The sequence below is a fragment of the Bubalus kerabau genome, chromosome 9, assembly GCF_029407905.1.
Source record: "Bubalus kerabau isolate K-KA32 ecotype Philippines breed swamp buffalo chromosome 9, PCC_UOA_SB_1v2, whole genome shotgun sequence".
NCBI lineage: Eukaryota > Metazoa > Chordata > Mammalia > Artiodactyla > Bovidae > Bubalus > Bubalus kerabau.
Window position 1 is genome coordinate 14,806,709 of NC_073632.1, and position 27,178 is coordinate 14,833,886.

A 27,178-nucleotide genomic window follows, 5' to 3' on the forward strand; every position below is an offset into this window, starting at 1 on the left:
CTCAAGAGGCTTCTCCAACACCACAGTTCAAAAGCATCAATTCTTCGGTGCTCAGCCTTCTTCACAGTCCAACTCTCACATCCATACATGACCACTGGAAAAACCGTAGCCTTGACTAGATGAACTTTTGTTGGCAAAGTAATGTCTCTACTTTTGAATATGCTATCTAGGTTGGTCATAACTTTCCTTCCAAGGAGTAAGCATCTTTTAATTTCATGGCTGCAGCCACCATCTGTAGTGATTTTGGAGCCCAGGAAAATAAAGTCTGACACTGTTTCCTCTGTTTCCCCATCTATTTCCCATGAAGTGGTGGGACCAGATGCCATGATCTTCGTTTTCTCAATGTTGAGCTTTAAGCCAACTTTTTCACTCTCCTCTTTCACTTTCATCAAGAGGCTTTTGAGTTCCTCTTCACTTTCTGCCATAAGGGTGGTGTCATCTGCATATCTGAGGTTATTGATATTTCTCCTGGCAATCTTGATTCCAGTTTGTGTTTCTTCCAGTCCAGCGTTTCTCATGATGTACTCTGCATATAAGTTAAATAAACAGGGTGACAATATACAGCCTTGACGAACTCCTTTTCCTATTTGGAACCGGTCTGTTGTTCCATGTCCAGTTCTAACTGTTGCTTCCTGACCTGCATACAAATTTCTCAAGAGGCAGATCAGGTGGTCTAATAGTATGTATAATAAAATATCCAAACAAAGTTGGCCAGTTGCATTTAGCTGTCGTGTCTTTTCACTATGCTTCAAAATGGAATAGATTTTCACTCTCCTTCAGTCAGAAACCATTCACCCTTGATGCTTGTGTGTGTGTGTGTGTGTGTGTGTGTGTGTGTATATATATATATATATATATATATATATATTTCTGCAGGGTTATTTCATAGAAAGACACTCAGTTTGTTTTGTATTTCATCATGATTAGATTCAGACAATTCAGGCTGTGCTTTATCTCATTGAATCCTATTTTTGACTTTGTCTCAATACTGGTAATGCTATCTTAACCACTTGATTTAGAGTCACATCTGCTGTCATTTTCCACTTAAACGGTAGTCTTTTTCCTTTTGCAATTAATTTCTTGTTGCTGTTATTTGGTTGTTCATACAGTTTGAGATTATGTAAATATGCTAGTTCTCATCAAAATTTTTCACCCAGTATTTTGAGGACTCAGGGATAATTCTTGCATGTATCAATTACTATGATATTACTAAATAGTGAAGTTTTAAATTATTTATATATTTATTACATGGCTTTCTACTATAAGGAAAAAATTTATCTTCCCTTCATTTATTTATTCATTTCTTTATATATTTATTTTGAAATTTAAATTGTCTCTGGTTTCAACAGTGGGAAACTCTTCAGGCTCTGTTAACAAGTCCCCAGTGTTCTTTGAGGATATTTTTCATGAGCTTTCCAGCTCATGTCTGGCATTTACAATGCCATTCCTGGAATTATCCACATATTTTAAGAATACATGGTTCCTTTTAGTGACAGTGGTGTTTAGAAGCCAAGATCTAGGCACTAAATGAGCTCATTGATACTGGGGTATAACTGGTCCCAGGCTCATTCAGTGGAAAGTGTGTTGTTCCGTCACTAATTTGTGTCCAACTCTTTATAACCCTATGGGCTAAAGCACCCCAGGCTTTTCTGTCCTTCACTATCTCCTGGAGTTTGCTCAAATTCATGTCCATTGAGTTGATGGTGCCATCCAACCATCTCATCCTCCACTGCCCCCTTCTCTTCCTGCCTTCAATCTTTACAAGCATCAGGGTCTTTTTCCAGTGAGTTGGCTATTTGTATCAGGTGGCCAGGGTATTGGTGCTTCAGTCCTTCCAGTGAGTATTCAGGGTTGTTTTCCTTTAGGATTGACTGGATTGGTCTCCTTGCTATCCAAAAGACTCTCAAGAGGCTTCTCCGGCACCACAATTTGAAAGCATCAATTCTTTGTTGCTCAGCCTTCTTTATGGTTCAATTCTCACATCTGTACATGAATACTGGAAAAACCATAGTTTTGACTAGAGGACCTTTGTCAGCAAAGCGATGTCTCAGCTTTTTAAAACACGGTCTAGGTTTGTCATAGCCTTCTTCCAAGGAGCAAACATCTTTTAATTTCATGACTGCAGTCACTGTCTACAGTGATTTTGCAGCCCAAGAAAATTAAATATGCCACTGCTTCCACTTTTTTACCCATCTGTTTTCCATGAAGTAGTGAGACTGAAAGCCATAATCTTTGTTTTTTGAATGTTGAGTTTTCAGCCAGCTTTTGCACTCTCCTCTTTTATCCTCTTCAAGAGGCTCTTTAATTTCTCTTTGCTTTCTGCCATTGGGGTGATATCTGCATATCTGAGGTTGTTGATGTTTCTCCCAGCAAAGTGGAGAGTGTGGACACATACAAATGTGAATTTACACTGATACTCCAACTTCAATACAACATGGTCACAGGATTTATTATAGTTTTCTTTTCTTTTTAAATGTATACATCTACCCCCAGCTGAAATTTTTAGGATGGTATGAAGGAAGCAAATGAACTATTTTTTTTTAATCTAAACATTTCATCTTACTAAATAATTAACTCCTAGACACCTCAGGTCTCACCAAAATGTGAGTACAAATGACTCTCAAATTAAAATAGCCCCTTCTGCAGGTGTTGAATTAGACAGTCTCACTTATTTTAGGGTCTTTCAATGAGATTAGAAAGAGGTGGGCTGTTGGGTAAGCACTTTAGTTCTCTAAATTTTCCAAGTATTGAAAGCACTTGTGTTCACCTAATTAAACAGAGAATCACCTGGGAGCATTGAAAACAGACTGAGGCACTAATTCTACCCAAAGACAATTAAATTATAAACCCTGGTTTAAGGCAGTTATGAGCATGTTCTAACAATCTCAAGTTCGCTTCCTTTTGTTAACCACTAGTTTAAACCGCTTTTCCACCTCATCACAGATTTACTTGTCACAAAAATAATCTGTGATCTAAACTTAATGTAAAAGGCAAAGGCTAAGATGGAATCTATGCTGTCTGCACTCTGAGCTTCCACCCATATTCTCTCCCCTACCCCAAGTGTGGTGGGACATGCCTCTAGCCAGTGGAATAGGCAGTGGTGAGAGGATTTTGCAAATTAATATATTGTCCTAAAGCAGTTGACTTGAACTCATTGAAAAGATGTCATCTTGGGAAGGCCTGACTTAATCAGCTGAAAGCACTTAGAAGAATGGGACCATCCTTGATGAGAAGAGCTGTCTCTCCTCCTCTGGTTTTGAAAATGTGAGCTGTCACATTGTAAAAAGGCAACAGAGAGGGCTGTGGAGCAAGGGACTGAGAGGCTCCCTGGAAGGGAGGCAACAGCCAAGAAGAAAACTCTGACATCAACCTCACAATGGCAGGAAGCTGAATTTTCCTAACAACTGCAGAGATTTTGGAAGATAATCTTTCCCAAGCTGATCCTCTAGGTGAGAATGCAGTCTGACCAACACCTTCATTGCACCCTCATAAGATCCTGAGGAGATAATCCAGGGAGCTGTGTCCAGATTCCTGATCAAGAAATATAAGAGTAAGTGTGTGTTGTTTTCATCCATTATTTGTGTGATCATTCATTTTGCAGCAACGTGAAATTAAACCACCTCTTTTTAGCTGCCAGGCAACATTTCCACTCATTAACAAGTTAATGATCTTGTTTAGATCTGAAGATGGAAAAAATAAAGCACTGGACATAGGATCAGTGAGTAGTAAAACTTTTTGACTGATGGCAATATCCAGCTCCCCCCCCCCCCCAAAAAAAAAAAAATTGGTATGATGAGCATGTCTGCTCTACTATGGCTTCCCAAAAAGTATTTACAGTTTCAAGGACACTTTTGGTGTCATTGACTCCTTCTCTGTGCAAGAAGAAAGGCAGCCCTTTGACATCCTTTTCCTAAAGGGTCAAGAGTGAAGAATGCATTTCTATAAGATAGCATGCTAGGAGGTTCTCATAGTAAAGTTCTGAGAGCAATTTTCCCTGTAATGATGAAATATTTTAAGTAGAGATGTTCATTACCCATGAAAGGGGGAAGCTTTCTGCATCAAAATATTGAAATTAAATGAAATTAAACAATTTTTTCTCATTTTTAGAGCTACTTAGAATCTTTGCTCTACATCTCTAAAAAACAAAATCATGTTTATTGAATTTGCAAGAGCCCCATGACTTTTTCAATTATTGAACAATTTTTAACCTGGGAAGACAACTGGGTAAACTTATATTCAACATCAGTGAATTCTTTTTTAGAGAAAGAAAACACTTTTATTGTTGAATAAGCATTAAACCAGAATGTGCTGAGTATTGTAGGCAATCAACTTCAACCGCAATCCATTATTCACATATCTTTAAGGTAAACAAAGCTGGTCCACATGTACACCCATGGCTGATTCATGTGAATGTATGGCAAAAACCACCACAATATTGTAGGGTAATTAGCCTCCAATTAAAAAAAATTAAAAAAAAAAAAAAAAACTGGTCCTCAAGAGAACTTGACAACACCATTTGTCACCCACAATTCATCCTAATTTTACCTGGAAATTGAGGTGACCATCTGTATTATCTGAATGCCTTTTTTTTTTTTTTTCAGATGAAAAACTAACTTCTCACCTCTTTGTGATCAAGAGGTAGTTTTGCAACTTGGAGCGAGATACCCACTGAAATTAGGTTCATGTCTTCTAATAGAAGCTAGGAGATGGGCTGCTAACTCTTTTGATGTTACAGTGTGTTTCTCAGACTAGAAGCCTCAGCATCAGTACCTCCTGGACTCTTGTTAGAGATAAGCTCTGTATCCAACCCCAGACCAGCTGAATCAGAAACTCGAGTCTGTTTTAATCTACCCACATGCCAGTTGATTTTGATTCACACTGATGTTTGAGATTCATTTCCTTATTCCACATATGATTTGTGGGATCCCAATCCACTCCTCTCTTCAGGACAGACTTTTACTCTAAGGTGTGTGTGTGTGTGTGTGTGTGTGTGTGTGTGTGTGTGTGTGTATATATATATATATATATATATTAGTACAGACTTAGTGTGTGTATATATATATATACACACATATACACACACACATATATTAGTAAAGAATTAGTGTATAAAGAATTAGCACTGGGAACTGTGTAGCCACTGAGAGTGGGAACACAGTTTCTTCCTATGGAGTTATTAAATGCTTAGCAAGAGTAATTGAAGAGACGTGAACAATGTTTAACAGCTCTAAAAGACGTCACTGAAGACATTGACTCTAAAATCAAAGGTGTTTAATTGATAGAAAAAATATAGATATGTTTCTTCTTTCCAGTCTGTCAGTCAGATTATTTACAGCCTTACAGATTTCTTTTTCAAATGAACATCCAAGAAGTAAATGTGTTAAATGTTAACATCTGTTCTGAAATAATTCATCAGTGTTACCACACACAGATGAGGTGAAACTTTCTTAAATGCCTGTTTAAGCCACCTAAGGTTGCAAGTGTTAGCAAAGAATGCTAAGTATTTAACATCTAAAATCCCAGCAAATATAGTGGTATATCAGATCTTTATAGTTATTAATAAACAAAGTTATGTAATACCAAAAGGCAATAAAATTGTAGGAGAGGATTAGTTTCTATCTGTACTGAATGGAGAAGTAAATAACATCAAAGTCTCAGCTGGATGATTGTAGCTTATCTAGGTGGCCTAAATACCAGAGTGGCTATTGTGTCACTTAAAATTTTAAGTAAAAAAAAAAAAAAAAAAAAATAGCTTATATAATGTTGCTTAAAATGTTAAATTTTTAAAAATTATATGTTGTTGAGTTACAATGTTGTGTTAATTTTATTTGTACAGCAAAATGATGCAGTTAGTCAATCCTAAAGCAAATCTACCTTGAATATTCATTGGAAGGACTGATATTGAAGCTGAAGCTCCAATACTTTGGTCACCTGATATGAAGAGCCTGATCATTGGAAAAGATCCTGATGCTGGGAAAGATTGAAGGTAGGAGGAAAACCCGTTCTCCTCAACAGAGAGTGAGATGATAGGATGACATCACCAATTCAACAGATGTGAGGTTGAGCAAACTCCAGGAGATAGTGAACAACAGGGAAGACTGGCATGCTACAGTTCATGGGGCCACAAAAATCAGACATGACTTAAGAACTGAATATATATATACATATATATATATAATGATTCTTTTCCATTATAGATTACTGTAATATATTGAATATGCTTCCCAATACTATACAGTAGATCTTTATTGCCTAGCTATTTTATACATAGCAGTATCTATTAATCACATACTCCCAATTTATCCATTCTCCTTTTCTTTTGACAATTTTTTGTTTGCTATGTTTGAATCTGTTTCCTGTTTTGTAAATAAGTTCATTTGTATTATTTTTTCAGTTCAGTTCAGTTCAGTCGCTCAGTCGTGTCCGACTCTTCCTTTTTTTTTTTTTTTTTTTTTTTTTTATTTTATTTTATTTTTAAACTTTACATAACTGTATTAGATTTGCCAAATATCAAAATGAATCCGCCACAGGTATACATGTGTTCCCCATCCTGAACCCTCCTCCCTCCTCCCTCCCCATTCCATCCCTCTGGGTCGTCCCAGTGCACCAGCCCCAAGCATCCAGTATCGTGCATCGAACCTGGACTGGCATCTCATTTCATACATGATATTTTACATGTTTCAATGCCATTCTCCCAAATCTTCCCACCCTCTCCCTCTCCCACAGAGTCCATAAGACTGTTCTATACATCAGTGTCTCTTTTGCTGTCTCGTACACAGGGTTATTGTTACCATCTTTCTAAATTCCATATATATGCGTTAGTATACTGTATTGGTGTTTTTCTTTCTGGCTTACTTCACTCTGTATAATAGGCTCCAGTTTCATCCACCTCACTAGAACTGATTCATATGTATTCTTTTTAATGGCTGAATAATACTCCATTGTGTATATGTACCACAGCTTTCTTATCCATTCATCAGTTCAGTTCAGTCGCTCAGTCGTGTCCAACTCTTCCTGACCCCATGAATCGCAGCACTCCAGGCCTCCCTGTCCATCACCAACTCCCGGAGTTCACCCAAAATCACATCCATCGAGTCAATGATGCCATCCAGCCATCTCATCCTCTGTCGTCCCCTTCTCCTGCTGCCCCCAATCCCTCCCAGCATCAGAGTCTTTGCCAATGAGTCAACTCTTCGCATGAGGTGGCCAAAGTACTGGAATTTCAGCTTCAGCGTCATTCCTTCCAAAGAAATCCCAGGGCTGATCGCCTTCAGAATGGACTGATTGGATCTCCTTGCAGTCCAACGGACTCTCAAGAGTCTTCTCCAACACAGTTCAAAAGCATCAATTCTTCGGCGCTCAGCCTTCTTCACAGTCCAACTCTCACATCCATACATGACCACAGGAAAAACCATAGCCTTGACTAGATAGAACTTTGTTAGCAAAGTAATCTCTCTGCTTTTGAATGTGCTATCTAGGTTGGTCATAACTTTCCTTACAAGGAGTAAGCGTCTTTTAATTTCATGGCTGCAGTCACCATCTGCAGTGATTTTGGAGCCCAAAAAAATAAAGTCTTGACGCTGTTTCCTCTGGTTCCCCATCTATTTCCCATGAAGTGATGGAACTGGATGCCATGATCTTCGTTTTCTGAATGTTGAGCTTTAAGCCAACTTTTTCACTCTCCACTTTCACTTTCATCAAGAGGCTTTTGAGTTCCTCTTCACTTTCTGCCATAAGGGTGGTGTCATCTGCATATCTGAGGTTATTGATATTTCTCCTGGCAATCTTGATTCCAGTTTATGCTTCTTCTAGCCCGGCATTTCTCATGATGTACTCTGCATATAAATTAAATAAATAGGGTGACAATATACAGCCTTGATGTACTCCTTTTCCTATTTGGAACCAATCTGTTGTTCCATGTCCAGTTCTAACTGTTGCCTCCTGACCTGCATATAGGTTTCTCAAGAGGCAGATCAGGTGGTCTGATATTCCCATCTCTTGAAGAATTTCCCACAGTTTATTGTGATCCACACAGTCAAAGGCTTTGGCATAGTCAATAATGCATAAATAGATGTTTTTCTGGAACTCTTTTTTGCTTTTTCAATGATCCAGCAGATGTTGGCAACTTGATCTCTGGTCCCTCTGCCTTTTCTAAAACCAGCTTGAACATCAGGAAGCTCACGATTCACGTATTGCTGAAGCCTGGCTTGGGGAATTTTGAGCATTACTTTACTAGCATGTGAGATGAGTGCAATTGTGCAGTAGTTTGAGCATTCTTTGGCATTGCCTTTCTTTGGGATTGGAATGAAAACTGACCTTTTCCAGTCCTGTGGCCACTGCTGAGTTTTCCAAATTTGCTGGCAGATTGAGTGCAGCACTTTCACAGCATCATCTTTCAGGATTTGAAATAGCTCTACTGGAATTCCATCACGTCCACTAGCTTTGTTTGTAGTGATGCTTTCTAAGGTCCACACATTCCAGGATGTCTGGCTCTAGATGAGTGATCACGCCATCATGATTATCTGGGTCATGAAGATCTTTCTTATACAGTTCTGTGTATTCTTGCCATCTCTTCTTAATATCTTCTGCTTCTGTTAGGTCCATACCATTTCTGTCCTTTATCGAGCCCATCTTTGCATGAAATGTCCCCTTGGTATTTCTAATTTTCTTGAAGTGATCTCTAGTCTTTCCCATTCTGTTCTTTTCCTCTATTTCTTTGCATTGATTGCTGAGGAAGGCTCTCTTATCTCTTCTTGCTATTCCATGGAACTCTGCATTCAGATGCTAATATCTTTCCTTTTCTCCTTTGCTTTTTGCTTCTCTTCTTTTCACAGCTATTTGTAAGGCCTCCTCAGACAGCCACTTTGCTTTTTTGCATTTTTTTCCATGGGGATGTTCTTGATCCCTGTCTCCTGTATAATGTCATGAACCTCCAACCATAGTTCATCAGGCACTGTATCAGATCTAGTCCCTTAAATCTATTTCTCACTTCCACTGTATAATCATATGGGATTTGATTTAGGTCATACCTGAATCGGAGAAGGCAATGGCACCCCACTCCAGTACTCTTGCCTAGAGAGTCCCATGGATGGAGGAGCCTGGTGGGCTGCAGTCCATGGGGTCGCTAGGAGTCAGACATGACTGAGCGACTTCACTTTCACCTTTCACTTTCATGCATTGGAGAAGGAAATGGCAACCCACTCCACTGTTCTTGCCTGGAGAATCTCAGGGATGGGGGAGCCTGGTGGCTGCCATCTATGGGGTCACACAGAGTCGGACACGACTGAAGTGACAGCATAGCATAGCATAGTAGAGCATAGCATACCTGAATGGTCTAGTGGTTTTCCCTACTTTCTTCAATTTAAGTCTGAATTTGGTAATAAGGAGTTCATGATCTGAGCCACAGTCAGCTCCTGGTCTTGTTGTTGACTGTATAGAGCTTCTCCATCTTTGGCTGCAAAGAATATAATCAGTCTGATCTTGGTGTTGACCATCTGGTAGTGTCCATGTGTAGAGTCTTTTCTTGTGTTGTTTGAAGAGGGTGTTTGCTATGACCAGTCCATTTTCTTGGCAAAACTCTATTAGTCTTTGCCCTGCTTCATTCTGTATTCCAAGGCCAAATTTGCCTGTTACTCCTGGTGTTTCTTGACTTCACATATAAGTAATATGATGTAATACTTGTCTTTCTTTGTTGGACTTGGTATGATAATCTCTTTCTCCATCCATGGTATTATTTCATTCTTTTCTATAGCTGAGTAATTTTCCATTGTGTGTATGTGTGTGTGTGTGTGTGTGCATGTGTGTGTGTGTTTGTGTGTGTGTATACACATACCACATCTTATTTAACCATTCCCCTGTTGCTGGACATTTATATTGTTTCCAGTTCTTGGCTATTGAAATAGCAGTGCTATGGACATTGGGGTATAGGTGTCTTTTGTGTTATGGCTTTTGTCTTTTCTGGATATATGTCAGAAAGTGATTGCTGGATCATATGGTAACTCTATTTTCGGTTTTTAAGGAGCCTTCATACTGTTTTCCATAATAGGCACAAGATGTTGCATTTTTGAAACTTCCCTTATTTAATAATATAATTTGTATTTTTCTTCACTTCAGAAGCATTTTTCCCTCTTGTGCTTCATAAAATTTGTCTTAATTCTCATTCCAGAGTTCTTTGCTTGGAAAATTGAGAAGGGTAGCAATAGTGATTGATAGTTAAAGTCTTAAGTGTTTTAAAAAGCTGTGATGAGGTAACAGAATTGCAGACATTTAGAAGTTATCTACACCAAAACTTTAGTAAAGCAAAGAGAACTTGAGTGGAGAGTAGAAATGGTCCACTCTAGGAAGAGTGAGATCCCATGGGTGTGGACTTGGAGATGTTCTCTGTATATGATAGATACAAAGTCCCCATCAGCAAGTGTGAAGGGTATCCAAGTTTGTTGAGGAGAACAGTAGAGGCTGTACACTGTGTTTTTCCAAACTAAAGGACAGACTGAAAGGTCAACATGTGCAAGTTTGTGGAAGCAGAGTGTGACTGACATCTGTCAAACATACCTGGCTCTCTTCCTAAGTACATGGTGGGGTTTTATTTTGCTGCTCTTTGAGATTTAAGTATGCCCTTATTTGACCAACGTTAACTAAAGAAGTAACATGCCACTTTTTGGTAGACACTCTAAAAGTTAAGTAGGGATCCATGATGATTTTTCTTTCCCTCTCCCATGGTACACCAAAACCATCTATTTTCTTGGGTCCCAAAATGTTCGCAATGCAGAGCAGAGGCCTCCAGCTGACCAGGAATAAACAAGTAACAACCAAGAAAACAGAGTTTCTGGGGTTTGTTGCTACCACAATGGATAGCTTTGAGCCCACTGTCCTGAAAACAGACAAGAATCTAAAGATTCTCTCTGGTCATTAGACTGGGGAGCAGAAGAATCCAAAGAAATTATAGCATCACTATGAATTAAGACCCTGAAATGGTACTGATGAGCCTATTTGTAGGGGAAGAATGGAGACACAGATATAAAGAATGGACTTGTAGATGCAATAGGCAGAGGAAGGAGTGGGACAAATGGAGAAAGTAGCATCAACATATAAACACTATCCTGAGTAAAATAAATAGCTAGTGAAAAGGTGCTGTATGATACAAGGAGAAACTTAACACTCTAATGACCTAGAGGGGTGGGACACGGGGAGGGAATATATGTGTGATTATGGCTGATTCGCATTTTTGTGTGGCAGGGTCAACACAACATTGTAAAGCAATTTTCCTCAAATTAAAAAATAAATTTAGTAACTGAGTAATAAAAACAATTACCTGGGGGAAAAAAAGAAAAGGACCCTGGCACTTTCCTCAGATTCTTGGTGACCTATGGGACACTATGGGGAAGAGGAAGCCCCAAAGGTACTTCAGGCTGATATTCTCACATCAAGAGAGGACTTGATGCAGTTTTACTATGAAATGTATGTTGGGTTTGTGCACTAAAATTGCCACCTGCTACATATGTTTTGTGAGTGGAAATTTTTGCAATCCAGTGGTCTAACCTGCTCCATCAGCAGGCAACATTTGACCCTGACTTCTAAGACCAAAACATGAACTAATGCTCCATGCTCCACTCCCCAAGAGGGCAATTAACATTGATTTTGTAAGTAAACTTAACATCATTAATAATAATGTCACTGACTTGTTAAAGACTTAAAATGTGTCAAGCCATCTGTTAAGCAGCTTACATGGAATGCCACATTTTTCCCTTTCAACAAATCTATGAAAGAGTTATTACCCTTATTTACCATCTAAGGAACTGAGAAATTGGAAAGGCTAAAAACCATCCCCCAGTCACACAGCTAGGGGGTGGCAGAGCCAGAATAACAGTACAGGTCTGCTGGAAGCCAATGCCATTGCCTGCGGAGCTACCATTAATCACCTCTCACCTGGATTATTGGAACAATGGTCTGTCTCTGCTTCTTGTCTGGTTCTCTCCATTACCCCTCTTCCATTCTAAGTTCAGTATGAGTAAGTAATGCACGTCTGACCTTGGAAATTATTAAAATGGTACTGACTCCCAATACTTCTTATATAATATATAAAATCTAAACTCATTGTGTCAAAGAAGGACTTCACAGACAAAATCCCAGGCTACTTCTTGACATAATTTGCCACCACTCCTATTTTTCTACTCTTTGATCTTCTAATATTATATTTTCTCTGTTGATTCTGCTAACAGCCATTTTGCTATGTACTATCTCTTCTACTAGTAATGCCCTGCAGAGGAAGACCTATGTACTCTTTCAGCTAAATCGTTCAGTTAGTAAAGCAGTGTAGGTATAACCTATTCTGTAGGGACTTTTGAAGTATTCCAGTCTGGATTAGACATTCCTATTTTCCCATAGTACATTGTATAGCCCATTATTGTATAGATAATATGATACTTCAAGTACATCAATCCTGGAGTCGGAAAATCAGGTGTTTGAATATCAACTCTGCCACTCTCTAAATATGCTTTGACAAGTTATAGAACCCCACAAAATGTCAGTCTCAGAGTTGGAAGAAATAATATAAACATAGAATTTTCTTGGACATAATTTTTGTCATGGTTTGTTTTAAAATTATATTAAATAGTTTAATACCATGCTTGTCTATAGTCAGAGTTCAATACTTGCTAGTATGCTTATTTCCTTTATCACACAGTAGAATGACTATCTAAATAGCAGTTTGTGAACTCCTTAATGTCTCATTTTTTTCTTCCTTAGACCCACTGCCTAATATAGTAGATCCTGAGTAAATATTTGCTAACTGAATGAATGGGAGATAAAAAAAAAAAATTAGGAGGATGCCACTTAAAATGCTTGAAGGGATTAGCATTCATTCAGGGTTCTTCAGGATACCCAAAAAATGGCATCAAAATTAGTTTTATATTTTGGGCAATTCCATTCCATTCTTTTCTGAGACTGTATGGAAGACTGATGAAAAATGTAGGAGGACTGAGAAAACAAAGGACTCCTTCTGAATTATATCAAAATGCTCAGTGAAGTAAGAGCTCTGATCTCACTGATATTTAGGAAAAAACTGGAAGCCTATGAGCTGAAGAGACTTGAAATATTTCTGAGAGAAATGAGCCAAGCAGTCAATGAGGGAGAAATATCAGGCATGCTGGGATGTGGTCAGAGCCAGGATGCAGCTGGTGGGTATAAACACTGAGGAGGCCAGGTCTGCTTGGCGGTCGTTCTTCCTCTAGCAGGGATAGGATGCAAGCGTAAAGAAAGCGTCCTCATGCTGGATCCCTTGGGGAATCAAGGGCAGCACAAAGTTTACTTAGGCAGAGCACAGAACTTTACTAGAATCTTCTTCAGTGTACCAGTTGGGTCCAAAAGGGTTAGCACATAGGAAAGGAAAGGAAAGTGAAGTCGCTCAGTCGTGTCCAACTCTTTGTGACCCCATGAACTGTAGCCTAACCAGGATCCTCCATTCATGGAATTTTCCAAGCAAGAGTACTGGAGTGGCCTGCCATTCCTTCTCCAGAGGATCTTCTCAACCCAGGGATTGAACCCAGGTCTCCTGCATTGCAGGCAGACACTTTACCGTCTGAGACACCAGGGAAGCTGGTGGCACATATGAAGTTTTTCATAAGTATTTATTAAAAACTTTAAAAAATATGAATGACAAGCTATGTCATTTCTGGGGCTTATATTTCATGGATAAAGTTCAAAAGAAACAACAGTTTTACTTTTAAAGTATAATACTCCTCCTATAGAGCAGGTATTCTGTGTTTGAAATACAAAATTCTAGATTTCACTTTCCAAAGTATACTAAGAATAAGATGAGCAGAAATAAGTAAATGTTTCTACAAATAATGTCAAAGAGACTTCCTTTGCCTGACTGCTTAGAGGATTAAATTTAGAGGGTAGAGAATAGCTCATGATGATATGAATCATTGCTTGAATTTTCCTTTAGAATCACAGTAAGCACAAAAGAGATAAACTGAACTCAGTTTGAAAAATGAACCTATATAAATGTAATCAATTTTGATATGATTAAAATGAGAAACTCTACAATAAATTAATGTAGACATAACTTTTTTCTTGACTTCAGTTTTACTTGAATATGCCTTTGGTAGCATGTTGGGAAAATAAGGTGACAAGGAGATGATTAAGAAAAGGGATTATTGGAAGCAGTATAAGTAAAACTTTGGATTTGGAGCATTAATATTTAGAGATGGAAGGAGAGAATGAACTGTTTCTTTTGGACTGTTTATTTTGAGTCTTCAAAACTCATTAGCATGTCTAGAATCACCTTTAGTGATGCTGTAGGGCGGTATGACAATTAGACCACAGAAAAAATAACGGGGTGTGTAGGCGATCAGTCTTGGGGAATTAGACACCTTAAAAGCATTTAACTCTTCCTCTACTTGAATTTTCACACACAAGAAAAGTAAATTTAATTCCCACATGGCTGCAGAACTTTAAATGCATTAAAAATTACAGACCTCATTGGTTTCAATAACATAACTATAAATATGTAGGGAGTTTGGTGGCCATAAAGTACAACTTGTTTCATATTCCTGCATTTAATACAAAAGTGAGATCTGATTTTTTTCCCACAATAAGAAAAGTTGCCAAGGGGAGACCTGCTGCCCTGCTGCCTGCTCTACCTTGACTCTGCCTCTCCAATGGACCAAGAAGCAGGTACAACCACTTTTCTAAGCACTATTGTACCTGATACACCAGGGAAGAAGAGCATGAGGAATGCTACTGGGAGTCTTGGTATTTTAGGGGAAAAGGACATCTACTTTCCAGAGTAATCAAACGTAAGGAATCAAATGGTTGCATCTAAGTCATTTATTTGTGTCAAGTCAGGGAGAAGTGGATCAAGCTACTTATAATGGTTCTGAAAGGACCTGCCTCTACACCTTGTTACACCTCTGCAGACTTTACCAATCTTTCCATAGCCCCTCCCTGCCCATTTGGTACATTTTTACCACCAAGTTGAGAAACTGCACTCCACTCCTAATGCAGAATGCATGTGCTTTTTTGTGGTTTGCATTTCTGGTAGCTGTGGACTCAGGAAGATTTTAGTAGAGATCTTCCTTTTCCCAGGAAATAATTAAATTGTGCTCTGGCATAAACAATGTTTTAGAGTTTCTGAAGGCAAAGGAAGAGCTGCACTGAGAGTATCCATGAGACAGACTCATCTATTCTGAGGTGTCAGGAATAATTTACTGAAAACATTTTGTTGAGCTGAGATGTGAGAATAATGCGACAACCGTGGCAGATGATGAGGAGAAAGGGATAGCCAGAAGGGAGAAAGTAGGAGCATATTAAATAGTATTTACTTTCCATTCATGGTGCTGTTCAAATATCAGTTAAAGAACTGAGATATACAGGGGTTATACCATAGTTATTTGTTGTATATTATTCAACAAATAACTATGGTATAACCCCTGTACATCTCAGTTCACTGTATATTCAGAGAAGGCAATGGCAACCCACTCCAGTACTCTTGCCTGGAAAATCCCATGGATGGAGGAGCCAGGTAGGCTGCAGTCCATGGGGTTGCGAAGAGTCAGACACAACTGAATGACTTCACTTTCCCTTTTCACTTTCATGCATAGGAGAAGGAAATGGCAGAAGGAAATGGAAACCCACTCCAGTGTTCTTGCCTGGAGAATCCCAAGGACGGGGGAGCCTGGTGGGCTGCCATCTATGGGGTCACACAGAGTCGGACACGACTGAAGCGACTTAGGACTGTATATTGATACAAAAAGGATATTCTGAGAATTTTCATATTATTTCCTTTTAACAAATATTTCATGTCTTGGGAATGTATACTAAAATTTGATTTGCCTTTCTTCCAGACAAATATAATTCAGGAATAGTAAATAGGTATTAAAGAAATATGGAATGTTCTAAATATATAACAAAGTAAATATTCTCTTGCATAAACTGAGGATGAATTAAATAATAATGATAAATAAGTTGGCCTTGAATTACAACATACTTCCCAAAAGGGGTTGAATATTATAGTGGATATAATTAGATCTGTATTTGATAATATAATACTAGTTATATTTGGTTTGGCTGAGAGGGGGTAGCAAGGATATGTACTAAAATCCATGTGCAATATGATAGAGTAGGGTAGTGAGGGGCACTCTTCATTGTAACTTTTTTAGTCAGGTGAATTGTACTAGAAAGTACCAAAATGGAGGACTCACAGCTCCTTTACCTAAATATCAGATGCACACATGCACACACACACACACACACACACACACACACACACAAGTTACCCAATAATGTTATGTGATTCTGGGAAGGAACTATCCATACTTCAACTGTCTCAAAGGGAAGAAAATTGGAAAGTCCAATCAGGTAACAAGCCCTGCTTTGGACTGCCATTGTTCCTGGTTTGGTGACAGAGTATTGTTTTGTTTAGTCCTGTGTGCCCTGTTGCAAACTCAATTTCTGTAACATGGCCTTGATAACTCAGATCCCTATCCAAACCATTCATGGAAGAGCAGTCCTACTTTTCTTTCTCCCACTATATTCACTCAGCTCTGCATAATATGGTGGACTGTAAAAACAGGGTATTTTCAAGCCACCAAAAAATTGCATATATATTGCAGGAGATGTTTAATATATTATCTAATCCCATGTAATTCAAATGCTGTTCATTTCTGCCCTGAAAAATAGCTTTCATAAATCTCCTATTTTCTAGATGCAGGTCTTATCATACTGCAGGTACTCTCCTCAGGGTAATTGCTTCCAAACTTCTTTAGTACTATCATTCAAAGTATAAATGAAATGGCATCTTTTGGTTGAAGGCTACCGGGTAGACTTTTTAAGCAATTAAGGTTTCTACATGTGTCCTCATTTGGAAACTCTACTGGGGCAGATTATGCTGCCAACTTCACTCAGGTTGTACTCTGCATTCATTTCCTTGTGGTTGTAGACTGAGGATATAATTTCTTCCTGCCTGTTGGCCAGAGTTGCCCATCAGCTCCTAAAGGCCATGCCCAGCTTTCTGACAGGGAGTCAATATGGCTCCTTACTTCCTCAAAGCTCACAAGGAGTGTTTCCAAAGTACATCCAGGAGCAACATTACATACCATAATCAAAGGAGCGACATCTTGTCACCTTTGCCATATCTTATTGTTTAGAGCAAGTTACAAGTCCCACCCAAACCCCAGGGAAGGAAATTATATAGAGTCATGAAGACTAGAAGTCAGAGATTGTGAGGGTTCATGCTTGAATCTATTCACCATGGTCCAAAGTGGATGGTTCTCTAATGACAATAGTATGCAGATGAACCAACCCTGGAATCATCTACATCAGTGCTTTTTCTTACATGACCTTAACAGTCCTTACACTTCAAAGTCACTTTTGATAAGAAGTTGTGCTACTTTCCTCAAAATATCAAAGGAACAAGAAACATTAATAACTTCTTAGTTTAATCCTCTATTTTCTCTTTGAAGTAGAGGCGATGATGTGTTTGGGTGTCTTCATGAAATGAAGGTTGAATATGGCACCTATAGTGAGTGGGAAACGAGTTGTCTAGCATCATTCATAGGAAACCTGGACAGTTTTTATAGACCAGATAAGATTAGAAAGTCTGAGTTTTTAATCACAAATTATTGAAAACTGTGAGTTTTCCCCCTCTCTGTTCAACAACATAAATATGAGTGGAGAAATCAGTTAGTTAACTAGCCAGATGAGAGCTGTGAAGAAAGAAGACTTAGGAGATGAGATGGCTGACAGGAGAATGAATGAGTAGATGGATCAGGATCAAACTGGGAAAAATAAGATAGTCAAACAGGCTTTCTCACAATGGTCAGAAAAAAGATATTAAGGGGTTGAGCAACTTCAAAAAATAGAAAATAGAATATCAGACTCCAAAAGCAAAATGTTATCACAAAAACCCACTTCAGGCTGTGAAAGTTGAGAAATGGCTGGTGTGAAAAAGGAAAAAAAAATCTTGAAAATTGGAGGCAAAAAAAAAAAGAAAGAGAGAGAATCAGAATGCTCTAAGATTGTCCATGGAAAGGCCAGAATGATGTAAGAGCTTAAGGCACAGGGTAAAACTGTTGACTAGAGTTAAAGACTTGGGGGAGGATGGTCCTAGGGGTAGGCTACTGACAAGTGGTGGGTGGATGACAGGTGAGAGAAGGACCCATGTAATAAAGCCTGGTGTAAGCATCAAAGCAGAATGCCTATTTATATGAGCTTTGGGTTGTAAAGGTTTGGAAACAGCAAGAATGTAGCCTCCACAACCTGCATTATAAAAACCCTAAAAAAAAAAAAAACGAAAGTACAACCACCCTCTTAGGAAAGATCCAGTGCTAGTGAAAGCCAACAAAGAAGACAGTAGCTTGATGAGGGGTTTGTGTACACGAGAGTAGGATTCCTGGATGGAGACACACAGGTCTTAGGGGGGCTGGAGGATGGGTCTTGTGGGAGAACGCTGACTTGTGGGGATGCAGTATTGAAGATAACACATTATCTACCATTACTGAGTTATCAGATTTGCTGCTTTTAGCACAATAAGACTTCCAGCAGATGTCAAGACATTTGAAGTCCTACATTGCTGATGTATCTTCCTTCTGTGACAGCTTCACAATTGATATTTTGGAACTATTTTCAGGGCTGAGAACTTTCAACTTCTTCCACAGAAACATCAGTTATGATCATCTTTCCATTTATTCAAATGTTCTGTCCTGAGATCCAGCCTCAGATTCCCATCCAGCTGCATACCTCCTTGGCGTACAGGGATACTCCTCCACATGTCTGTTCCATCTTTTTATTAAGAAAACAATCTAAGCATTCCAGTTCTAGGCTCCTTTCTTAGAAAGTTTCTATAATACATATGAAGTGATATTAGCTAACATACTGAAGTGTCTCTTTCATATTATATATTATGTGTTTTCAGTATTTTTATGTCCATGTATAAGGCCCTCATTATATCTTTTCCAACAAAGGTTCATCTAGTCAAGGCTATGGTTTTTCCAATAATCAAATATGAATGTGACAGTTGGATTATAAAGAAAGCTGAGCACCGAAGAATTGATATTTTGAACTGTGGTGTTGGAGAAGACTCTTGAGAGTCCCTTGGACTGCAAGGAGATCCAACCAGTCCATCCTAAAGGAAATCAGTCCTGAATATTCATTGGAAGGACTGATGCTGAAGCTGAAACTCCAATACTCTGGCCACCTGATGCGAAGAACTGACTCATTGGAAAAGACCCTGATGCTGGGAAAGATTGAATGCAGGAGGAGAAAGGGACGACAGAGGATGAGATGGTTGGATGGCATCACTGACTCAATGGACATGACCTTGAGCAAGCTCCATGTGTTGGTGATGGACAGAGAAGCCAGGCGTGCTGCAGTCCACGGGGTCACAAAGAGTCCGACGTGACTGAGCAATTGAACTGAACTAGTATATCTACTGAGTACATTTTCAGTTACTTTACATGTTACATTGGAATTTAGCTCCTATAACAGTGTTTTCTTTATTTCTCTATTTCTTATTTTTTAATTAAAATACAGTTTACATACCCACTCTTGCCTTTTACTTTCTATAATATTCCACTTTTCAATCATTTTTTAAAGAGTAGCAACCATTCAATAAATTTAAGTGACTTTTGTATAGATTGGCTTAACTCCTGACAAAATTTATTTACAGTTGCCCTTTATTATGCTTCCAATAATGCTGCTATTAAAGGTGTTTTACTCAAATCCTCTTTAGCATAAACTGGAGTAGAGTTTATATATAATAACAGAGCTAAAAATGCCTTTGATCATAAGAACTAGAGTGATGGATCCTGGGCGCCTAAAAAATCTTCCCACTATGGATGTGGCCCCAAACACCTGAGCCTGCCCTCTGCACCTGACTGAATCAAACCATTAGAGCTAGATTCAAAGTGGCAGTCAGATTTACTCCCAGCCAGGAATTTAGATCATAGACAGAGAGATACAGGCTGGGATCTAAGGAGAGGGGAGGCAACCTGATGGCAATGATTTGGTTAAAGCACAAGGAGTTCCTTGTCCCTGAAGCTGTTTTAGTACCTGCCTTTTCAGAAGTTTTGATTCCCTTCTTTTTCATTGCCTTTTGAGCACCAAGCAAACTCATAATAAATCTCCTTGTACTTAATTAAGTAGGCCAAGGTCTATTGCTTTCTATTGCATGTGCTCAAAATAACCTTAACAGATACAGTAAACTTGTTAGTGCTACACTGAGAAATGTTCTATGCCCAAGGACAGTACATTTAAACTTAACCAATTTTTTTTTTAAATGTGAGCTATGGAGAAAAGTTGAATCTGGAACAAAAAATATAGGTGAATCAGTGAAAATCTATCTTTTTTTTTTTTTTTTCGGAAAATTAAAAGACCATGTATAAATTATTCTAATGGTGGATATAACATAAAAGCATACTTCAGGTATGTTATATGTGCATATTTTGATTATAAAGACTTATGCCTCAGTTCTTAAATGTATCATTTGAATGATTTTATTAATATATGACTTATGTTTATCATTTATGAACAAAAATTTTGTATCCTGAATTTCTGTAACAATTCCCTTTTTGTATAATTTCTTAAGATAAAATGAAGGGAGAATGAAGAAGGATAAGATTAATCCATCTCTTATACGTACTCCTGTTCACTCTGTAAAGTAAAATGAAGGTGGCTGGAGAAGGCAATTATGAGATTTAGTTCTCTCACTAAGAAGCTCAAAGTACTTATCTGTCATTATTCAATTGATTTTGTACTATCCCCTAGAGAGTCGTGGGAAACAGCTATTTTATAACCAGAGAAATTAATGCAGAAATGCCACATGCTGTGTTAACTGTAAGAGCAGGATTAAGAATCACAACCTTGGAGTTTATGAAATATTGTTACCCCATTAAATTATACTGGGTCTGTCTTACTGCTTGTACAGTCCCCTTATCCTAACTGTGCTTTGAATGCAGCCATGAGCTAAACATTTTATGAACCTTCTGGTTTAAGGTGAAAGAAATCCTTTAGTGTCGATTAACTTCATTCATGGACCGACCCCTGTCTTTACAGCTGTCTATGAAGACATCTGCATCACTATTAAAATGTCACATGCATCCTGATTTGTCAAAACCATTTTGAAGTCAAAGTCACGCTTTCAGTCTTCTATGAGTTGTCTGAGCCCATATTCCACATATTTTCTATCGTATCTTCCAATGTCCTCTGCTTTTGGTTGTCCACACTTACCATCCATGTCTGCCCCCATGAGGTGGGCATTGTTCTTTCCTACTTCTTGTCTTTGTATTCTTATTACATCTTTCAATAGCTATTTCTCCTGAAAAGTCTATTTTCTTCCACTGATTTAACCTAAATCCTGCTTGTCCTACCTTCGCCATGGAGTCTTACATGGAAATTAAAATTAAGCTATCCTTTCCATTTCAAATTCAGGTCATATTTCTGTCTTTATTGTAAGGATGTTTATATTCTTTACTTCAATGCTCTCTCTTTTCTTAAACATGTACTTGGTTACTTTCTGTAATTATATCCCTTCTTCACAAGAGATTAAAATCTTCTAAGGACAGGAATGACAACTTACTCTAACTCAGACGACATCAAGCACACTCTTTCACTTATTATTAATAGGTGTTTAATAAATGGAGCACATAGTGCTGATTAATTTGCTAGCATGATTAAGTGAATTCGAAATTAGCTTTGGAAAGCAGAGAAATTTTTTAAATTCTTAATATCTATGTATTAATAATATAAGGGAGAATTAAATACTCCTATATTCATGAAATAAAGAAGAGTTCACAAAAACATAATTTTAGTTTTTAATTTCCTTATGCTGAATAGTGGGCCATTAGGTAGCAATTTAGTCTACATATGGTAAGCTAAATAGCACAATCAAGAAACCCCTTTAGGTTAGTATTAATCTTGATTGTATAATCGTCTAAAGTAAAGTATCATTTTTGTTTATTGGGCACTTAATTCTGTTGTCTATTCAGGCAGTCATTGGCTTCTGCACATCCAAGGGCTATCCCAAACCTACCTTAAACTATTATAGTCTTCTTGCGTTTTTGACACACCCATCTACAATGGTAATAATCTTTCCCTCTGCATAATTGTGTAGTTGATAGCTGATCAAATTCATGTGTTTTAACTTCTGTGTACAAATACTTACTCTAGAGAACCCTGTACATGCTAAGTCACTTCAGTCCTGTCTGACTCTTTGTGACACTATGAACTGAAGCCTACCAGGCTCATCTCTACATGGGATTTTTCAGGCAAGAATACTGGAGTGGATTGTCATGCCCTCCTCCAGGGGATCATCCCAATCCAGGGATTGAACCTGCATCTCCTGCACTGCAGGCAGATTCTTTACCAGGGAAGCCCACATTGCTGCCAGACTGTTTACAATCTGAGCCAGAAGGGAGGCAATTTCTAAGATGATGAGTATGTTTTTTTGTTTGTTTTTTAACTTTACAATATTGTATTGGTTTTGCCATATATCAACATGAATCCACCACAGGTATACATGTGTTCCCCATCCTGAACCCTCCTCCCTCCTCCCTCCCTGTACCATCCCTCTGGGTCGTCCCAGTGCACCAGCCCCAAGCATCCTGTATCGTGCATCGAACCTGGACTGGCGACTCGTTTCACAAATGATATTATACATGTTTCAATGCCATTCTCCCAAATCATCCCATCCTCTCCCTCTCCCACAGAGTCCAAAAGACTGTTCTATACATCAGTGTCTCTTATGCTGTCTCGTATACAGGGTTATTGTTACCATCTTTCTAAATTCCATATATATATATATGTGTGTTATTATACTGTATTGGTGTTTTTCTTTCTGGCTTACTTCACTCTGTATAATAGGCTTCAGTTTCATCCACCTCATTAGAACTGATTCAAATGTATTCTTTTTAATGGCTGAGTAATACTCCATTGTGTATATGTACCACAGCTTTCTTATCCATTCATCTGCTGATGGACGTCTAGGTTATTTCCATGTCTGGCTATTATAAACAGTGCTGCGATGAACATTGGGGTACACGTGTCTCTTTCAATTCTGGTTTCCTCAGTGTGTATGCCCAGCAGTGGGATTGCTGGATCATAAGACAGTTCTATTTCCAGTTTTTTTAAGGAATCCCCACACTGTTCTCCATAGTGGCTGTACTAGTTTGCATTCCCACCAAGAGTGTAAGAGGATTCCTTTTTCTCCACACTCTTTCCAGCATTTATTGCTTGTAGACTTTTGGATCACAGCCATTCTGACTGGCATGAAATGGTACCTCATAGTGGTTTTGATTTGCATTTCTCTGATAATGAGTGATATTGAGCATCTTTTCATGTGTTTGTTAGCCATCTGTGTCTTCTTTGGAGAAATGTCCAGTTCTTTGGCCCATTTTTTGATTGGGTCATTTATTTTTCTGGAGTTGAGCTACAGGAGTTGCTTGTATATTTTTGAAATTAGTTGTTTGTCAGTTGCTTCATTTGCTTCATTTTCTCCCATTCTGAAGGCTATCTTTTCACCTTGCTTATGGTTTCCTTTGTTGTGCAGAAGCTTTTAAGTTTAATTAGGTCCCACTTGTTTATTTTTGCTTTTATTTCCAATATTCTGGGAGGTGGGTCATAGAGCATCCTGCTGTGATGTATGTCGGAGAATGTTTTGCCTATGTTCCCCTCTAGGAGTTTTATAGTTTCTGGTCTTACGTTTAGATCTTTAATCCATTTTGAGTTTTTTTTTTGTGTATGGTGTTAGAAAGTGTTCTAGTTTCATTATTTTACAAGTGGTTGACCAGTTTTCCCAGCACCACATGTTAAAGAAATTGTCTTTAATCCATTGTATATTCTTGCCTCCTTTGTCAGGCCAATATCACTGATGAACATAGATGCAAAAATCCTTAACAAAATTCTAGCAATCAGAATCCAACAACACATTAAAAAGATCATACACCATGACCAAGTGGGCTTTATCCCAGGGATGCAAGGATTCTTCAATATCCGCAAATCAAGCAATGTAAAACACCACATTAACAAATTGAAAAATAAAAACCATATGATTATCTCAATAGATGCAGAGAAAGCCTTTGACAAAATTCAACATCCATTTATGATAAAAACTCTCCAGAAAGCAGGAATAGAAGGAACATACCTCAACATAATAAAAGCTATATATGACAAACCCACAGCAAACATTATCCTCAATGGTGAAAAATTGAAAACACTTCCTCTAAAGTCAGGAACAAGACAAGGGTGCCCACTTTCACCATTACTATTCAACATAGTTTTGGAAGTTTTGGCCACAGCAATCAGAGCAGAAAAAGAAATAAAAGGAATCCAAACTGGAAAAGAAGAAGTAAAACGCTCACTGTTTGCAGATGACACAATCCTCTACATAGAAAACCCTAAAGACTCCACCAGAAAATTACTAGAACTAATCAATGAATATAGTAAAGTTTCAGGATATAAAATCAACACACAGAAATCCCTTGCATTCCTATACACTAATAATGAGAAAATAGAAAGATAAATTAAGGAAAGAATTCCATTCACCATTGCAACGAAAAGAATAAAATACTTAGGAATATATCTACCTAAAGAAACTAAAGACCTATATATAGAAAGCTATAAAACACTTCTGAAAGAAATCAAAGAGGACACTAATAGATGGAGAAATATACCATGTTCATGGATTGGAAGAATCAATATAGTGAAAATAAGTATACTACCCAAAGCAATTTATAGATTCAATGCAATCCCTATCAAGCTACCAACGGTATTCTTCACAGAGCTAGAACAAATAATTTCACAATTTGTATGGAAATACAAAAAACCTTGAATAGCCAAAGCAATCTTGAGAAAGAAGAATGGAACTGGAGGAATCAACCTGCCTGACTTCAGGCTCTACTACAAAGCCACAGTCATCAAGACAGTATGGTACTGGCACAAAGACAGAAATATAGATCAATGGAACAAAATATAAAGCCCAGAAATAAACCCACGCACATATGGACACCTTATCTTTGATGAGTATGTTTTTTAGCAGAAACTTTGCAGACCAGAAAGGAATGTCACAATATATTTAAACTGGTAGGGGGAAATCTACAAGCAAGAATGGACTACCCAGGAAGGCTACTATTCAGATTTGAAACAGAGTTCTACAGAAAAGGAAAAGCCCAAAGAATTCAGCACCACTAAAATGACTTTGAACTATAAAGAAAGCTGAGCGCCCAACAATCGATGCTTTTGAACTGTGGTGTTAGAGAAGACTCTTGAGAATCCCTTGGACTGCAAGGAGATCTAACGAGTCCATCGTAAAGGAGACCAGTCCTGGGTGTTCATTGGAAGGACTGATGCTAAAGCTGAAACTCCAATACTTTGGCCATCTGATGCGAAGAAATGACTGACTCATTGGAAAATACCCTCATGCTGGAAAAGATTGAAGGCGGGAGGAGAAGGGGATGACAAAGGATGAGATGGTTGGATGGCATCACCAATTCAATAGACATGAGTTTGAGTAGGCTCCGGGAGTTGGTAATGGACAGGGAGGCCTGGCGTGCTGCAGTCCATGGGGTCCAAAGAGTCGGACACAACTGAGCAACTGAACGGAACTGAAACTAACTTTGCAAGAAATATCGAAAAGGCTTGGCTAAGTGGTAAGAAAGAAGTTGTGTCTTTTTACCTACCCTAGAAACCTACCCTAGACCACCATGTTTCTCTGAGCTCCTTCTGCATCTCATCCTATTTTTTCCCTCAAAAACCTACATGTTCAATTAAATATCTCTTGTATCTGTATTAGCAACAAGGTATTGGATTAGCTCTTGCAATGAATTTCCTGCTGTGGCAAAATATTTAAGAAGTTATGGAATGTTAATTATTTGATCAAGGAATTCTACTCTAGACTTTATCCTAAGGAAACAATCAGAATTAGGCAACAATGTTCATGTACAGAGATGTTCATTATACCATTAATTGAAATGTCAAAATATTTGAAATCAAAGCAAGGAATGTATTAAATTTTCATAAACAGGAAACAACTTATCAAAATTAAAGAATATTTGAAAATAATATTTAATGACAAACATAAATACCACATATTGTGATATATTACTCATTAAATGACTTATTCATGCATATTTATGATCATATGCAATATGTCACACATAATTCAAGGCTCTGGTTACATAGCTATAAACAAATAAGCAAGCCCCTATCCATGTGAAGCTCATATTCTCATGGTAAAAGTAAATAATATAGAGATAAGCAAATATGTATATTATAAAGAGTCAGATAGTGATGAACAGAATAATGGAAAGCATGATTCAGGTGCTGTTTTTAAGGATTGTCAAGGAAGATAAAATAAACCAAGTGGATATCTGAGAAAGAGAATTTCATACAAAGCAAATATTAAAGTCTTGTTATTGGAATGAGTTTAAAATTGAAGGTCATTGTCATTCAAGATGAATAAATGAATGAAAGGAAATGGAAAACCTCATGCACTTTTCATGGGATATAAATTGGTACAGCCACAGTGGGATAAAGTATAGAAGTTCTTCAAAAAAATAAAAGTAGAACTACCACATAATCCAACAATTCTAGTTTTGGACATTTATATGAAGAAAACAAAAATCACTAACTCAAAATGATATATGCATCCCAGTGTTCATCGCAGCATTACTTACAGTAGCCTAGATGTGGAAGCAACCTAAGTGTCCATTTAATAGATGAATGAACAAAGAAGATGTTATAGATAGATATATATAGATATATAAGACAAAGTTAATCAGCCATAAAAAAGGAATGAAAAAGGGTGAAATCTTGCCATTTGTGACAAAATGTATGAACTTGGAGGGTATTACACTAAATGATGAAACTCAGACAGAGGCAGACAAATGCCATGTAATTTTACTTATACATAAAATCTAAAAGAGAAAATTAAAAAAAAAAAAGAAAGAAATAGATAACAAATTTGTGGTTACCATCAGCAAGGGTTAGGGACAAGGGAAATTCAAGAAAAGGTAGAAATTTCCATTTATAAGTACTAGGAGTGTAATGCACAGCATAATGACTATAGTTGACACTACTATGTGATATACACAAATATTGTTAAGAAAATAAATCCTGAGTCTTCATCCCAAAGGGAAAAAAATCTCTTTTTGCTGTTTCTTTGTACTTCATGAGATACTATATGCTA

At 37.8% G+C, this 27,178-nt stretch overlaps 1 long non-coding RNA gene across 1 annotated transcript; it reads left to right on the plus strand.

Moving 5' to 3' along the window:
* Positions 1-2,973: 2,973 nt before the first annotated feature.
* LOC129619581 (uncharacterized) lies at positions 2,974-19,542 on the plus strand. The gene is made up of 4 exons (XR_008697942.1): positions 2,974-3,550; positions 5,837-5,986; positions 14,599-14,676; positions 18,963-19,542. It is a non-coding gene; the product is annotated as an uncharacterized LOC129619581 (long non-coding RNA).
* Positions 19,543-27,178: the final 7,636 nt, after the last annotated feature.